Source organism: Pseudophryne corroboree, chromosome 2 (assembly GCF_028390025.1).
Source record: "Pseudophryne corroboree isolate aPseCor3 chromosome 2, aPseCor3.hap2, whole genome shotgun sequence".
Classification (NCBI taxonomy): domain Eukaryota; kingdom Metazoa; phylum Chordata; class Amphibia; order Anura; family Myobatrachidae; genus Pseudophryne; species Pseudophryne corroboree.
In genome coordinates, this window is record NC_086445.1 from 332621588 (window position 1) to 332640491 (window position 18904).

General features: G+C 40.4%; 1 pseudogene; it reads right to left on the reverse strand.

Moving 5' to 3' along the window:
* Nucleotides 1-18477: 18477 nt before the first annotated feature.
* LOC135052325 (5S ribosomal RNA) lies at nucleotides 18478-18595 on the reverse strand (annotated as a pseudogene).
* Between the last annotated feature and the right edge of the window lie 309 nt (nucleotides 18596-18904).

The window sequence follows — 18904 nt, forward strand, 5'->3', positions numbered from 1 at the left end:
GTACGGTACAGAAGGCCACTGCTCTACCTAGCTCTGTGTTGTCAAGTATACTATCCATCCATACCTGTGGTGCATTTCAGTTTTGCACAGTTTGCTGACCACCAGTATATAATATATAGCAGTATGGTACAGTAGGCCACTGCTCTACCTAACTCTGTGTCGTCAAGTATACTATCCATCCATACCTGTGGTGCATTTCAGTTTTGCACAGTTTGCTGACCACCAATATATAATATATAGCAGTACGGTACAGAAGGCCATTGCTCTACCTACCTCTGTGTCGTCAAGTATACTATCCATCCATACCTGTGGTGCATTTCAGTTTTGCACAGTTTGCTGACCACCAGTATATAATATATAGCAGTACGGTAAAGTAGGCCACTGCTCTACCTACCTCTGTGTCGTCAAGTATACTATCCATCCATAGCTGTGGTGCATTTCAGTTTTGCACAGTTTGCTGACCACCAGTATATAATATATAGCAGTACGGTACAGTAGGCCACTGCTCTACCTACCTCTGTGTCGTCAAGTATACTATCCATCCATACCTGTGGTTCATTTCAGTTTTGCACAGTTTGCAGACCACCAGTATATAATATATAGCAGTACGGTACAGAAGGCCACTGCTCTACCTACCTCTGTGTCGTCAAGTATACTATCCATCCATACCTGTGGTTCATTTCAGTTTTGCACAGTTTGCTGACCACCAGTATATAATATATAGCAGTACCATACAGAAGGCCACTTAGCTTAGTCACACAGCTACCTCATTGTGCCTCTTTTTTTCTTTACATCATGTGCTGTTTGGGGACTATTTTTTTGAAGTGCCATCCTGTCTGACACTGCAGTGCCACTCCTAGATGGGCCAGGTGTTTGTGTCGGCCACTTGGGTCGCTTAGCTTAGTCACACAGCTACCTCATTGCGCCTCTTTTTTCTTTGCATCATGTGCTGTTTGGGGACTATTTTTTAGAAGTGCCATCCTGTCTGACACTGCAGTGCCACTCCTAGATGGGCCAGGTGTTTGTGTTGGCCACTTGGGTCGCTTAGCTTAGTCACACAGCTACCTCATTGCGCCTCTTTTTTTCTTTGCATCATGTGCTGTTTGGGGACTATTTTTTTGAAGTGCCATCCTGTCTGACACTGCAGTGCCACTCCTAGATGGGCCAGGTGTTTGGGTCGGCCACTTGGGTCGCTTAGCTTAGTCACACAGCTACCTCATTGCGCCTCTTTTTTTCTTTGCATCATGTGCTGTTTGGGGACTATTTTTTTGAAGTGCCATCCTGTCTGACACTGCAGTGCCACTCCTAGATGGGCCAGGTGTTTGGGTCGGCCACTTGGGTCGCTTAGCTTAGTCACACAGCTACCTCATTGCGCCTCTTTTTTTCTTTGCATCATGTGCTGTTTGGGGACTATTTTTTTGAAGTGCCATCCTGTCTGACACTGCAGTGCCACTCCTAGATGGGCCAGGTGTTTGTGTTGGCCATTTGGGTCACTTAGCTTAGTCATCCAGCGTCCTTGGCGCAAATTTTAGGCCTAAAAATAATATTGTGAGGTGTGAGGTGTTCAGAATAGACTGGAAATGAGTGTAAATTATGGTTATTGAGGTTAATAATACTATGGGATCAAAATGACACCCAAATTCTATGATTTAAGCTGTTTTTGAGGGTTTTTTGTTAAAAAATACCCGAATCCAAAATACACCCGAATCCGACAAAAAATTTTCAGGGAGGTTTTGCCAAAACGCGTCTGAATCCAAAACACGGCCGCGGAACCGAATCCAAAACCAAAACAAAAAACCTGAAAAATGTCCAGTGCACATCACTAGTATAGTATAGAACTTTGTTGGACACCCCATGGCAGTGGCACTGGTAATGATGAGTATACTCCAGATGACACTCTCTGTGACCTGTCAGTGAGAAATTATTTCAACCAGCTTAAGACTGTGCCATCCAGTTCACATTAATGTTTCAGAGACTCAATCAGAAGCTTATGGTCCACGGTATTAAATGCTGCAGAGACATCCAGAAGGATTAAGATTGAATAGTCACCTCAGTCTCTTGCCGTCAGAAGATCAATTAACACACGCACAAGGACTGTTTCAGTGCTATGTCTTCTCCTGCATCCTGATTGGAATAGATCATAAATATCATGGATTATAAGGTGGTTTCCAGTTGATTTACAACCATTTTCTCAATAAACTTTCCTAGAAAAGAAAGGTTTAATAATTGTCTTTAGTTGGTCATGCAGTCGAGATCTAAATTAGGATTTTTAAGAAGAGGTCTATCAATTGCTTCCTTTAGGGGTTCAGAAAAAATGCCTTTCTGCAAAGAGCATTGAACTATTTTTGCACAGTGTTACATGTGTTTGTTCAGTTTGGTCATGTTCTCCTGTATAATGTTTCTCTGCCACTGGGGTTCATCAAGACTCCTTTGTTTGACTGCAGTACCAGTCTTACTTGAGGTGCTGCCCTCCTGACTCTGTGATGCAGTAAGATTTTTGATAGTTAATTAATCAGTAATCAACAACATGGACAACACCTGACATCTCCTTATTCAGGGTCGGATTAAGGACACAATAGGCCTGGAGCTGAAAATGTTAAAGAGCCTATACAGAGAAGGGGAGAAGCGGTGACCAGTGCTGTGTGGGTGTGGCCAGAACCATGTGTGTGACACTATCAGCCCAAATGTCTCTGTTAATACATAAAAACAGAAGAATTACATTATTTGTGAGAAATCTACAAATACACCTTAATACTTATGATTTATGGCTTATCATGTGGCCATCTAAGCAAATGGTCAACATCATGCAGCCATGATCATGGGCCTATTTTTATGTGGAGTCCTGGTGCTGAAGCTCCATCCACCCCATTGTTAATCTGGCTCTGTCCTTATATAATTTGCTGGGTTCCAGAACTCAGTGCTGGTCATTGATGTTTTCTTGTCTTAGAGGAAGAGGTTGCTGTTCCTGTTATCTTTGTTCCTGGGTCTACAAAGGTCATGTATTCTGCTATATTCAGTATTGCAGCATGGCAGTGAGTCTCATATCAGTCCTGTTTCTCTGTGCCTAGAACCTGTCATTATTTGCTATATATTCATCTGATTTCTGGACTCTGTGTTTGCAATACTCCTGGTTCTGGACTTTATTTTCTACCATTTGAAACTGGTTCATTTGTCATTGCATATGCAAGTTCAGTTTTGTTTCTTTCTGCACAGCCTCTTAGTTGTCTTTGGTAATATCATATTTGCAAAAGATCATGTTACATCTGTGAATTCCTGCCTTGTCTATGTTAACCTGTACCTAATTATTTGCACCCTAAGTTTATCTGCATTTCCTGCCACCTGTGTTCCCCCAAATATATATTTCTTCTTGTATTCACTGCAACCACCTGAACTTTGTGATTTTACTGCACTGAGGAAAATCATAACACAAAGACAGGGCCAATTAGAAAATCATAACACAAAGACAGGGCCAATTATATCCATACACCTTAATCAAAGCTTGGTTAAGGAAAGGTCGAGATTACAGGTAGTGGGGTGCATTGGGTTAAAGCTGGTTCATGAATATAGGTGGCTTACATTGACAGGCTTGGTAGTTTGGCACTCCTTTGATGGCACCATGGAGATTCAAGCCCAGTTGGTGAACATTTAATCTGTAGAGAACATTGTGAACCTGTTGCATCTTGCCTAGGAGACTGTTTCATCAGGCTACAAGCATGCTGGCTTTCAAAGCATCTAGAATGTGTAGAAAAGCTTTGCTGGCCTATTGTTTGGTGATCTCATTTTGTTGCGGGTGATTGTTTTGTTGCGGGTGATTGTTGATTGATATTCATCATTATGCTGTATTAGTTTTATCTTGTCCTTCACCAGGTTAGTATTCATTCGGAGTATTTTGAGTATTTTGAGTATATAACCTCTTTAACAATAACACTGTTGTCAAACAAGAGATCTTGAAGGTGTGGTTTGCAAGTTCATATATGCACAGTGGTGATAATATCAATTGCAGCCATCACATCTCTGTTATACTGTAGTAACGGACTAAGGAACAGGGATCTTCACAGGCACCCAATATTGCAGAGAAATCCAGATTTGCTGCAAGAGCCTGTGGTGTCATATCCCTCCCTGGGCTATATCTGATCAACTACATGGGAAAATGGGCTGCAACTGAGAACCAAATTGAGTGGTGGTCTGACCACATGACTGGGTTTATTTTAAGGTCAGAGACTTCTAATCTAACCTGACAGAAAAGATCAATGCATTGTGACCGCATGTGGACCACAATTGTGCTGTTTTGTCATGGAATTTTCCTTGCAGTACCTGAAGTGCAAGGAAAAGTACACCCTCACAGATTCACAGACACATGAATTGCTAATTGAATCGCGCTGCCTCCTGCAATTAGCCATGTGGTGAACCCGCTGTTAATTGAATGTGCCTGTAACAGTGAAAACTGATGTGTAGACCTTTGAGCTGTACTGCTGTATGTCATAAATAGAAGAGGGAACTTTTTTCATTAATTGCAGTAATTTTCATTAATTGCAGTAAATGTTTAGTATGGTAGTAGAATTAATATGTGCTAATTACAATTTATTTAATATTTTTCCTACCACTGGGTTACATTTATCTAATACAATATATATATATATATATATATATATATACACACAGTATATATTCTTTAACTTCTACCGCTACAGTATTTATATAATAATATAATATGATGGAGCATGGAGCCTAATTTAGACCTGATTGCAACAGCAAATTTGTTAGCAAATGGCCAAAACCATGGCCCTCATTCCGAGTTGTTCGCTCGCAAGCTGCTTTTAGCAGCATTGCACACGCTAAGCAGCCGCCTACTGGGAGTAAATCTTAGCTTAGCAAAATTGCGAACAAAAGATTCTCAAAATTGCGAATAGAAATTTCTAAGCAGTTTCTGAGTAGCTCGACACTTACTCTGCCACTGCGATCAGTTCAGTCAGTTTCATTCCTGGTTTGACGTCACAAACACACCCAGCGTTCGCCCAGACACTCCCCCGTTTCTCCAGCCACTCCCGCGTTTTTCCCAGAAACGGCAGCGTTTTTTCACACACACCCATAAAACGTCCAGTTTCCGCCCAGAAACACCCACTTCCTGTCAATCACACTACGATCACCAGAACGAAGAAAAAACCTTGTAATGCCGTGAGTAAAATACCAAACTTCTTAGCAAATTTACTTGGCGCAGCCGCAGTGCGAACATTGCGCATGCGCAGTTTGCGGAAAATCGCTGCGATGCGATGAAAAAGAACGAGCGAACAACTCGGAATGAGGGCCCTTGTGCACTGCAGGGAGGGCAGATTTAACATGTGCATATAGTTAGATGTGGGTGGGGTGTGTTCAAACTGAAATCTAAATTGCAGTGTAAAAATAAAGTAGCCAGTATTTTACCCTGCTCAGAAACAAAATAACCCACCCAAATCTAAAGGGGGGTACACACGGAGAGATCCGTGCTTAAAATCTAAGCAATCTTGCTAGATTGCTTAGATTTTAAGCACGGATCTGCCGTGTGTATGCCCCCCCAGCGATAGCGATGCGCGGCCCCGCGAATCGCTATCGCCGGTGCTAGATTGAGCCTGCATGCAGGCTCAATCTAGCGTGTCGCTCACTTCACCGTTGTGTGAAGTGAGCGGCCCCCCGTCGGCTTTCCCCCTCGCTCAGCACATCGCGCTGTACTGAGCGGGGAGAGAGATGTGTGCTGAGCGGTCTGTGTTAAGATCGCTCAGCACACATCTCTCCCGTGAGTACCCCCCTTAACTCTCTCTGCACATGTTATATCTACCCCCCTGCAGTGCACATGGTTTTGCCTAATGCTAACAAATTTGCTGATGCGATCAGGTCTGAATTAGGCCCATGTTCAGACAAACTATGTGCACCACTTGTCATATGGCAATGAAAACAATTATTGAGCACCATGTTCATATATTGTACACTCTATTAAATGGCACATGTATTTTTGCACTGTTGTTACTGTCATTATACTGTACATATTTTGTCTTTATTATTACTCTGGATGGATATATATATATGTCCAGAAAAGTTGCACTCACATACTGAAGTATTACAACCACTGGGGTGCATTAACCAGAGATCAGTCCATTCCAAACACTGTCCCGAGAATAGGAAAAAATAGCAAGGAACACACTCACCAGACTTCTTCAATAGTGAAAAGTAATTTCTTTTAATTCAGCTCACATAATTTACAGGGTCAGGGTCAATGTTTCGGTCCACTGAATAAACTGACACTTCAGGCTCGTGGAAAGATAATCAACGTTTCAATATTTTAAATATTGTCATCAGGATACAAAAGAAAGTACAAACATACCTTTTATAAGAGAACACCACAAGTGAAATGCTGGCGTCAGGGCCGGGATCGCTCACCCTCCCGGCCGCTGTGATGAAAAATGACGTCATCCACTAAGGGTCTGACACCTGTGAAAAACTTATCCATTCACCAACTAGACAAAACAACAATAGCTGCATAGATACAAATTATCCAAATGTTTTAAACCATATTGAGTGACTGGAAAATGTTTTTCAAGTTATATTCCATATCAAATACCAACATTCAGTTGATACAGATGCTAATTGATAATAAAATACAAGTTATAAATGTCTAATGGAAACATAATGTAATGTGGAAACATGTTATAACAACAATGATACTATAACGAAGAGCAAAATCATCTTAGAGAGGCAAATGATATAAAATCATTTAGCCCCTTAGGATGGATGACATTCATGCGATGGATCCATCTAGCTTCACACTTTAACAATTGGAGTGACCGATCACCCCCCCACGACTCGGCGGGACTGTGTCGATCATCCTATAACGAAGGCTGGATAATGTGTGACGTGCTTCAGCAAAGTGCCGAGCGACCGGCTGGTCCCTCGTGCCCGATATTAGTGCCGCACGAATAGCTGCCCTATGGTTGCCCATCCTCTCTTTGAACTTTGTCTCTGTCTTACCAATATAACAGAGCAGGGGCAAAGAAGCTGGTACACTACAAAGGTGGAGTTGCAAGTAAAGTAATGTAGAATTTTATAGACTTTCCCTGAGTGGGGATGATTAAATTAATCTCCTGTTAACAAAAATTGACACGTAGTGCAGGTGCACTTAAAGCAGCCCACACGAGTATTGCATAGGAAAGAAGTTCCTCTCGGGGATACTATGGTGGTATCTGTTCTAACCAAGATGTATTTTAGATTGTGGCCCCGCGAATAGCATGGCATTAATCTATGTTCCCTTAGGTTCAATTTAGGGTCACTCTGTAACATAGGCCAAAGTGATTTAGCTGATTTAACTATGGCTGATGATGATACATTATATTTATTGACCCATGGGAGAATATTTTCATATTTAATTTTCTAACTGGTGCGGGATCGTTAATAAGAGCTTGTCTATCCAATGCTAATACTTTCTGTTTGCATTCTTCTAAAGATTCAGCACTATATCCCCGTTCTAAAAATTTCTGGACCATGTTGTCAATTTGCTGTATAGCCATCTCTAAATTGCTGTTAATGCGAAAGACCCTCAGCATTTGGGAATAAGGAAGCCCTTTAATTAAAGACCTGGGGTGACAGCTCTGTGCCCTCAACAGGGTATTCCTGTCAGTGGGTTTGGAAAATAAACTTGTGTAAATAGCATGGTCAATGATAGATACATGAACATCAAGAAAATCCAATGCTTCTTAACTAAAGTATAAGTAAACTTAATGGGGTTATCTGAAGCATTATGTTCCTCTAACCTACTCTGGAGGATGCCAATGTCACTCCTCCAAATCAAAAAAAGGTCGTCTATGTACCTCAAGAATAAAGCAATGTGTTGCTTTATATTACTATCAGAAAAAAATACCAAATCCTCAATGAAGAACATTACCACATTGGCATAGGCCGGTGCCATGGAGCTACCCATGGCACAGCCTTGTACCTGCAGGAAAAACTCATTGTTATATAAAAAATAATTATTATGCAAAATGAGATTGAAAAGCTGCAAAATAATTTCAATTTTATCACAAGAGAAGGTACTTTTAGATTCAAGAAAAACTTGCAGTGTGTGTAATCCTAAACTTTGAGGAATAGACGTATATAAATTGACAACATCAATGCCAATCAACCAACAGTCCTCATCCAGCCCAGAGACCATTTGTAATTTCCTCAAGAATGTAGCAGTATCTAGGAGAAAAGTCTCCTCGCTCTGGATCAACGGCTGCAGCAAAGAATCCAGAAATGTAGATACCGGCTGGAATAAAGAACCTTGCACAGAGACAATGGGATGTCCCGGGGGCGGATTTAAGCCGTTGTGCACCTTTGGAATGGTGTAAAAAATGGGAATTCTTGGAAAACCAGGAGATAAGGCATCAAAGATTTTATCAGTAATCAAACCCATATCTAATGCTGCTAACAAAAGTTGATGTAATTCCTTTTTACAGCCCTTCGACGGGTCACCAGATAACTTTCTGTATACTGACATATCTGATAGTTGTCGGCTTGCCACCTTATGATAATCGCTAAGATCCTGGAGAACAATAGCACCGCCCTTGTCCGCTTGACGGATAATTAAATTTTTGTTGCTTGATACGGTCTTAAGGGCTTGTCTCTCACATACGGATAGATTAGGATGAATTTTGCTAGATGAATTAGAGACTGAGATAGCCTCATCGTCCAGTAGCCTTAGAAAGGTTTTAATAGTAGGATTTGCTGAAATAGGGTCAAACTTTGATCATGCACAAAATTTCTTAAGTTGGTGCGGAATCTGTTCTTCCTTATTAACAGCCTCTGCACCAAAATATTCCCTTAGTCTGCGGCTTCTTGCTAATTCATATTTCTCCACACCCCACTCAAAACTGTCAAAACGGGAGGTAGGCCGAACGACAGTCCTTTAGATAGGAGACTAGTCTCACCATCTGATAATTCATGTGAAGAAAGATTGAAAATCAGACTTTTCTGGACAGAGGAGGGCGACCTACCCTTCCCTTGCCTTTTGAATTGCTTGCCCCTCCGCGTGCATCTTCTTTGTGGCTTTTTGAATGGGTATCCTTTACTACCTTGGAACGTGTCCCTAAAGGGGCCGACGCCATATCAGACTTCTCCTGTTCACTGTTGGAGCTAGCGTATTCATATGAAGAGTCTGTCTCAAACCGTCTTGCACCACGGAACCGGGGATATTTATTCCTTCTAAAAAATGGTTGGTTTCGTTCCTGGGAAGGATTGCCTGACAGCCATTTATAGACAGTGTGTTTCTCATAATCACCTTCAACTTTAGATAACTTTTCCTTTTTAAATTGTAGGAGATCACGCTTATAAGTAGTCAGTTGTTTTTTCAGTTGCTCCATCCAGTCAGTGCTTTCGTCCAAAGACAATGTCGGCAGATAGGTCATCTCAAATTGTGCAATTTTATCCTTAATGATCTGTGACTCTTTTGAAGCCTGTTCAATTACCAGAATCATTAAATCAAAAGAACAACGATTTAGGATCCCTATCTACTTTTTACAAAAGGAGGGATCAAATCTCCCAATTGTGGGGCAATTCCTCACCCGGAATCCCCGAGGAATCTTCTTACTCTTGTAATAATCACTTAAGGATAACCCATGCAAGTGAAAGTCTATCTCCTTCTTTTTTAAACGCAATAAATCTCTGTAAATTATGTCAAGTGCTGTAGCCTCTGCCTCATCTTTCATTCCTGCATCATGAAGGATAGCCTCTACTTCAGACTCCGAAAAAGTATGTGTGTCCCCAATTGGGAAATGAAACAACGCTGTCGCATCTTCCACACCTGACGCCACATCGGCCATGTTACTCAGTAAGTTCACGTTGCTCACGGCAACAACACCAAATGTGCACAAACACTGCTCTATGCAGCTAAAAGTTCACCGTTAAAATCAACTCTGTACTTAAACAGCATGAAATACATCCACTTGTGATGACACAACAAACTTGCAGGGTGCCCTGACTGAGTACTCACTCCACGGTGTCTACTCAAAATACTGGTCTTAGGTCCGGCACTCCATGTTCTGTAGCAACTGCGTCAGTGCCCTCACAAACAGGTATAAGATATATGTGCAGAGGTGCGGCACTCAAACTGAATAAACTGACACTTCAGGCTCGTGGAAAGATAATCAACGTTTCAATATTTTAAATATTGTCATCAGGATACAAAAGAAAGTACAAACATACCTTTTATAAGAGAACACCACAAGTGAAATGCTGGCGTCAGGGCCGGGACCGCTCACCCTCCCCGCCGCCGCAATGAAAAATGACGTCATCCACTAAGGGTCTGACACCTGTGAAAAACTTAACCATTCACCAACTAGACAAAACAACAATAGCTGCATAAATACAAATTATCCATTAAAAAATGTTTTAAACCATATTGAGTAACTGGAAAATGTTTTGCAAGTTATATTCCATATCAAATACCAACATTCAGTTTGCAAAACATTTTCCAGTTACTCAATATGGTTTAAAACATTTTTAATGGATAATTTGTATCTATGCAGCTATTGTTGTTTTGTCTACATGGCCGATGTGGCGTCAGGTGTGGAAGATGCGACAGCGTTGTTTCATTTCCCAATTGGGGACACACATACTTTTTCGGAGTCTGAAGTAGAGGCTATCCTTCATGATGCAGGAATGAAAGATGAGGCAGAGGCTACAGCACCTGACATAATTTACAGAGATTTATTGCGTTTAAAAAAGAAGGAGATAGACTTTCACTTGCATGGGTTATCCTTAAGTGATTATTACAAAAGTAAGAAGATTCCTCGGGGATTCCGGGTGAGGAATTGCCCCACAATTGGGAGATTTGATCCCTCCTTTTGTAAAAAGTGGATAGGGATCCTAAATCATTGTTCTTTTGATATAATGATTCTGGTAATTGAACAGGCTTCAAAAGAGTCACAGCTCATTAAGGATAAAATTGCACAATTTGAGACGACCTATCTGCCGACATTGTCTTTGAACGAAAGCACTGACTGGATGGAGCGACTGAAACAACAACTGGCTACTTATAAGCGTGATCTCCTACAATTTAAAAAGGAAAAGTTATCTAAAGTTGAAGGTGATTATGAGAAACACACTGTCTATAAATGGCTGTCAGGCAATCCTTCCCAGGAACGAAACCAACCATTTTTTAGAAGGAATAAATATCCCCGATTCCGTGGTGCAAGACGGTTTGAGACAGACTCTTCATATGAATACGCTAGCTCCAACAGTGAACAGGAGAAGTCTGATATGGCGTCGGCCCCTTTAGGGACACGTTCCAAGGTAGTAAAGGATACCCATTCAAAAAGCCACAAAGAAGGTGAACGCGGAGGGGCAAGCAATTCAAAAGGCAAGGGAAGGGTAGGTCGCCCTCCTCTGTCCAGAAAAGTCTGATTTTCAATCTTTCCTCACATGAATTATCAGATGGTGAGACTAGTCTCCTATCTAAAGGACTGTCGTTCGGCCTACCTCCCGTTTTAACAGTTTTGAGTGGGGTGTGGAGAAATATGAATTGGCAAGAAGCCTCAGACTTAGGGAATATTTTGGTGCAGAGGCTTTTTATAAGGAAGAACAGATTCCGCACCAACTTAAGAAATTTTGTGCACGATCAAAGTTTGACCCTATTTCAGCTAATCCTACTATTAAAACCTTTGTAAGGCTACTGGACGATGAGGCTATCTCAGTCTCTAATTCATCTAGCAAAATTCATCCTAATCTATCCGTATGTGAGAGACAAGCCCTTAAGACCCTATCAAGCAACAAAAATGTAATTATCCGTCAAGCGGACAAGGGCGGTGCTATTGTTCTCCAGGATCTTAGCGAATTATCATAAGGAGGCAAGCCGACAGCTATCAGATATATCAGTATACAGAAAGTTATCTGGTGACCCGTCGAAGGGCTGTAAAAAGGAATTACATCAACTTTTGTTAGCAGCATTAGATATGGGTTTGATTACTGATAAAATCTTTAAAGCCTTATATCCTGGTTTTCCAAGAATTCCCATTTTTTACACCATTCCAAAGGTGCACAAAGGCTTAAATCCACCCCCGGGACGTCCCATTGTCTCTGCGCAAGGTTCTTTATTCCAGCCGGTATCTACATTTCTGGATTATTTGCTGCAGCCGTTGATCCAGAGCGAGGAGACTTTTCTCCTAGATACTACTACATTCTTGAGGAAATTACAAATGGTCTCTGGGCTGGATGAGGACTGTTGGTTGATTGTCATTGATGTTGTCAATTTATATACGTCTATTCCTCATAGTTTAGGATTACACACACTGCAAGTTTTTCTTGAATCTAAAAGTACCTTCTCTTGTGATAAAATTGAAATTATTTTGCAGCTTTTCAATCTCAATTTGCATAATAATTATTTTTTATATAACAATAAGTTTTTCTTGCAGGTACAAGGCTGTGCCATGGGTAGCTCCATGGCACCGGCCTATGCCAATGTGGTAATGTTCTTCATTGAGGATTTGGTATTTTTTTCTGATAATAATATAAAGCTACACATTGCTTTATTCTTGAGGTACATAGACAACCTTTTTTTGATTTGGAGGAGTGACATTGGCATCCTCCAGAGTAGGTTAGAGGAACATAATGCTTCAGATAACCCCATTAAGTTTACTTATACTTTAGTTAAGAAGCATTGGATTTTCTTGATGTTCATGTATCTATCATTGACCATGCTATTTACACAAGTTTTTTTTCCAAACCCACTGACAGGAATACCCTGTTGAGGGCACAGAGCTGTCACCCCAGGTCTTTAATTAAAGGGCTTCCTTATTCCCAAATGCTGAAGGTCTTTCGCATTAACAGCAATTAAGAGATGGCTATACAGCAAATTGACAACATGGTCCAGAAATTTTTAGAATGGGGCTATAGTGCTGAATCTTTAGAAGAATGCAAACAGAAAGTATTAGCATTGGATAGACAAGCTCTTATTAACGATCCCGCACCAGTTAGAAAAATTAAAGATGAAAATATTCTCCCATGGGTCAATAAATATAATGTATCATCATCAGCCATAGTTAAATCAGCTAAATCACTTTGGCCTATGTTACAGAGTGACCCTAAATTGAACCTAAGGGAACATAGATTAATGCCATGTTATTCGCGGGGCAGCAATCTAAAAGACATCTTGGTTAGAACAGATACCACCGTAGTATCCCCGACAGGAACTTCTTTCCTACGCAATACTCGTGTGGGCTGCTTTAAGTGCACCTGCACTACGTGTCAATTTTTGTTAACAGGAGATTCATTTAATCATCCCCACTCAGGGAAAGTCTATAAAATTCTACATTACTTTACTTGCAACTCCACCTTTGTAGTGTACCAGCTTCTTTGCCCCTGCGGGCTCTGTTATATTGGTAAGACAGAGACAAAGTTCAAAGAGAGGATGGGCAACTATAGGGCAGCTATTCGTGCGGCACTAATATCGGGCACGAGTGACCAGCCGGTCGCTCGGCACTTTGCTGAAGCACGTCACACATTATCCAGCCTTCGTTATAGGATGATCGACACGGTCCCGCCGAGTCGTCTGGGGGGTGATTGGTCACTCCAATTGTTAAAGTGTGAAGCTAGATGGATCCATCGCATGAATGTCATCCATCCTAAGGGGCTAAATGATTTTATATAATTTGCCTCTCTAAGATGATTTTGCTCTTTATTATAGTATCATTGCTGTTATAACATGTTTTCACATTACATTATGTTTCCATTAGACAATTATAACTTGTATTTTATTATCAATTAGCATCTGTATCAACTGAATGTTGGTATTTGATATGGAATATAACTTGCAAAACATTTTCCAGTTACTCAATATGGTTTAAAACATTTTTTAATGGATAATTTGTATCTATGCAGCTATTGTTGTTTTGTCTAGTTGGTGAATAGTTAAGTTTTTCACAGGTGTCAGACCCTTAGTGGATGACGTCATTTTTCATTGCGGCGGGGAGGGTGAGCGGTCCCGGCCCTGACGCCAGCATTTCACTTGTGGTGTTCTCTTATAAAAGGTATGTTTGTACTTTCTTTTGTATCCTGATGACAATATTTAAAATATTGAAACGTTGATTATCTTTCCACGAGCCTGAAGTGTCAGTTTATTCAGTTTGAGTGCCGCACCTCTGCACATATATCTTATACCTGTTTGTGAGGGCACCGACGCAGTTGCTACAGAACATGGAGTGCCGGACCTAAGACCAGTATATATATATATATATATATATATATATATATATGAGATAGGCGTTAGGCACTCCAATAACAAAGCTGGATAATCACAACCGGTGCCCTCCACGTCCTATACGAACCAAGTCACATTTTGAACCAGTATCAGTGAATTCTGCGATTAAATCATTTACCAAAGCTTTGTTACATGACATTGAGACACTGGAGAAACATTCCCATAAAAGGAACTTTAGTTTGTACAGGGAAGAATCTCTTGCCCCAAAAAATCTTTCCTCCTATACTGATAGTACGATCCGCCCCACCGATAAGGGTGGCCGGGTCGTAATACAGGACATTAGTGACTACAAATTGGAAGCTTATCGTCATCTCGATAATGTAACTGTGTACTCTAAATTTCCTAAAGATCCGACTGATCTATACTTGAAGGAGTTATTAGATTTGTTGTCTTCTGTCTATGAGGATGGGATCATTGATGCAGACACTAGAAGAGCACTTTTGATTACAGAGCCTCGAGTACCAGTTTTTTACTTTATACCTAAATTGCACAAGAATACTCAATCCACCTGGGCGACCGATCATTTCGGCCCAAAACTCCATGTTACACTCAGTATCCCGTTATATTGATTTCTATTTGCAACCTGTGGTACAGACCCAGGATACCTACCTGAAGGACACTTGTATGTTTCTGGACAAACTACGCAATTTAACAAACCTTCCATCTTCCTTCTGGTTTTGTACGTGTGATGTGATTAGTTTGTATACAAACATCCCACATGATAGAGGCTTGTTTGCAGTTGAATCATTGATAACTAACAATCCTCAGTATAAAGGGCCTAAAATAAAAAATTGTATTTCTCTACTCAATTTATTTCTTACAAGAAACTATTTTTTGTTTAATAATGATTACTTTCTACAGTCTCTCGGGATTGTTATGGTTTCTACCGCTGCACTGGTGTATGCAAACATGTTTATGTTTGCAGTGGAGCAAAATCTTTTCCTTGGCAATGAGCAATGTTAGCGTAACATAGCCTTCCACACACGCTACATCGATGACGTGTTTATCATCTGGACTTGGAATGATGAATGATGCTAATCTAAGAGATCCTAATATCAAATTCACCTTTGAGATTCAGGAGCAAAGCATACATTTTCTGGATGTTAAAGTCATTAACCAAAATGTCTTTTTGCAAACTTCACTTTACAGTAAGCCCTCCGACTGTAATAACCTTTTATTAGCTTCCAGCCATCATCCTGCCCCACTAAAATAACGACTCCCGTACTCCCAATTCTTGAGGGTACACTGGATGTGCAGTGATCTTAATGATGAGGTAGAACAACTTAACATAATGACTAACAAATTCTTACAAAGGGGCTATTCTAGTTCTCTTTTGGCAGAAGCAAGGCGGCGAGCTCTGGCAGCACCCAATATCAAAAATGATACATCTACAATTGAGAGCAATAATTTAAAGAGAAGCTCAGGCTCTTTGCTCTTTATAAACAGTTTCTCCACAGCCTTAAAACAAATATCATGGGCAAAAAGGTTTTGGCCAGTTATTCAAAATGATCCGGACTTACCGGCTTTATCTGAAGCACCATTGTTACCATGCTATAAGCGAGGTTGTAACATTAGAGACCAAGTGGTTCATACAGAAATTTCAGACCTCAGACCAGCCATTACAGGACTTTTTCTGACATGCAAACCTGGAAACTATAAATGTCTAGGATGTACAACATGTCTATATTTAGAGACTTAGGGATACCACTTTACATCCGCACTCAGGAAAAATAATTAATATTAATCATGCTCTCACGTGCACATCAAGATTTGTGGTGTACTGCATACAGTACTTTGTCCCTGTGGTTTACTTTACATAGGGAAGACCAATTGTCAGTTTCGTGAGAGCATAGCGCAACATAGGAGTGCCATTAAGCTCATTCTTGAGGGAAAGTCTGTGGATTAACCTGTGGCCAAACATTTCAAGTTGGCCAATCACAACCTGGCTTCTCTCCTCTACAAGATGCTGGATCAAGTGCCAGAACACAAAAGAAGAGGAGACAGAGCAAGGTCTCTGCTTCAACTGGAAGCTTGCTGTATCTTCCGTTTAAACACAGTTGCACTTCACATACTGAATGAATAACTGTCCCTGACCTGTTTCATTTAATTCCATTCCTCATCTTCTATATTTTTCACTTACAGGAAGATTACTATTTATTTAAGTAATTAATTTGTTACTCATTGCCCTTTATTTCTGGGTGATTATGATAGTGCTCTGAAGTATAACCCGCTCTGGCAGTACTGCACAAGACCTGAATTGATACTTTCTATTTCTGCTACATCATTTATCATCCTTTTGTATCTAATGTGGTAACTTTTCACTGTAATATGTCTAGACATTGGCTACACTTTCTTTCTCAGCTGCCACTAGGCTAATTATGTTATTACGAGGTCTTTCTGATTGTTCTAGGTTTTTATGGTGATAGCTCCATTTCTCACACGTGTTACATCAGTCAGTGGCAGGGACCTACACTGATGATGCCAGCGGAAGTTCACAGGGGCCGGTGGCCTGAACTCGTGCACTGGGTGTCTCTTCTCTATAAAGGTATGTTTTTTCTTGTATGTTATTTATGCCTGATGACGATTATAATAAATTGAAACATTGCTGAATTACGCTATCCAGGGGTTTGTTTCCTTTGGTACATGACTTTAACTCCTAAGAGTGCCGCCAAACTTCCTTCTCTTATATATATATATATATATATATATGTATATAGGGTGAGCTAATAGCACCAAAAAATATAGTAGAAAATAATTTTTCACAGTATGTCTATAATGTACCCCAGTAAAATATCTAGTCTCTATATACCACTCCCCTTTCTTTATGGGGCATCTGCTAGATCTTAAGTAAAACCTACACTTGTACGTGTGCAGGATAGAAAAAATTGGAAAAAGCAAATAAGATCAGAGCGACCATAGGTGGTAAATACTCTAGGAGACTAAAAAGATGTTTTTTTTTAAAAAAAACAATGCGGGGTTTATTTACAACAAACGTTTAAAAAAATTGGACATGAAAAGGCAACATATAAGAATGCTTTTTAAAAAAAAAGCTGTTACAAAGTCATTAAAAGGCATTCCAAAGGACATGAAGACAATAATAAAAAAAATGACAGCGATAAAAATGGTGCTAAAAAATCCACGTACTTAGAAAATAAGAACCATTAGAAACAACTGTGTATCTAAAATTATGTAAAAAAATATAAATATGTATATAAAAAATTCCATAAATAGAAAAAGCAGCTTAACTGAGGATTTCAGTAGTAGCAGGAATCACCCAACGCGTTTCGTCTGGTCTGACTTCATCAAGGGGTAATGAGCACAGTGGGACACATCATCTATATATACCCCTGTGGGTAAGGAAGTGATTAATGACATCACTTCCTGTAATTGATTGACATTTTTGGAAACAGGATTCAAGAATACATGTATAATTCAGGAACACATAATGAGTGTGGACAATAGTGAGGGAGGCTGTAGATATAGTAAAGCGCTTGATTTGCGCTTGGAAACTGTGCAGGGAGTCTTTATAAACCATAAAAGTCTTTTAGGCTCGTTTATTCCGATGTATGACGCTAATCGCGTCATTTCCGCCCCACATCCGGTGTCCATGGCTTCCTTCTGCGCATGCGCCGGCCATTGTGAAGGGAAGTGCGGCGGCCATCTTCTAGGAGTCCATAAGGCATGTCAATTACTTGTGCTGGAAGCGGGTGCCGGCGGCCATATTTTCATAGATAATGTTCATTTAGTTAAATAGGTCGGACATATTCGCATCGTCTCCACACAGGAAGCCGCATATATAAATAGGATGAGAGCAAGAATCAGTGTATATATACGATTTGGGAGTCATATATAGTTCGTATTAGATATACAGATTCTACAGACTAGGTGTAAAGTATGTTATGCTGTGGTTCATAATCCTAATCTGATAGACATAAATACAGTATATCTCCTATGAAAATGACATCCATATAAAATGGTATTTCTCAAAGACATCAAGGAATTTCAATTGAAGTACATAGGTTGTACATGTATTTGATAAAATTAATAAAATTAATAAATAAATGGAGAGTGGCAGTCAGGGTCATATTTATAAATATATAGGTATATACCGTCAAAGACAGAGAAGAGATTTTAATTAATTTGAATGCAGAGATAAAAGAAAGAGAGATGTATAGAGAGATATGGAAAAATATAAGACTAGCACGCCCCTGATCCAGTTGTTATTACAGCACCCGGTCTTCTTGGGAAGTTTCCTTACCCAGTACTGGCCAGGCCAACACTGCTTGGCTTCCAAGATCGGACGAATTTGGGCATATCCAGTGTGGTATGACTGTAATATAAGATCTGGGTGGTGGGAGAGGGGGTCCAGAGGTTGGGGAGCCACCGCTCCGCATTCCAACCTGGACCTAGCTAGGAAAAGGCAAGTGGATGATGTCAGGAATTGAGGATTGGGAATAACAGGCTTACGTTTATAAAAAAAGGAACTATTTCGTAGCCTTCATTCAGTCCGTGCGGATGAAGAGATTTCATTTCGTGTATCCAGAACATTTCTCTCCTTGATAGAAGGTTGGAGAGGTCCCCCCCTCTTTCTCCAAGTGTCACTAGTTCTAGACCCTTGAACGTGAGTTCCTCCGGGTTAGAGCCGTG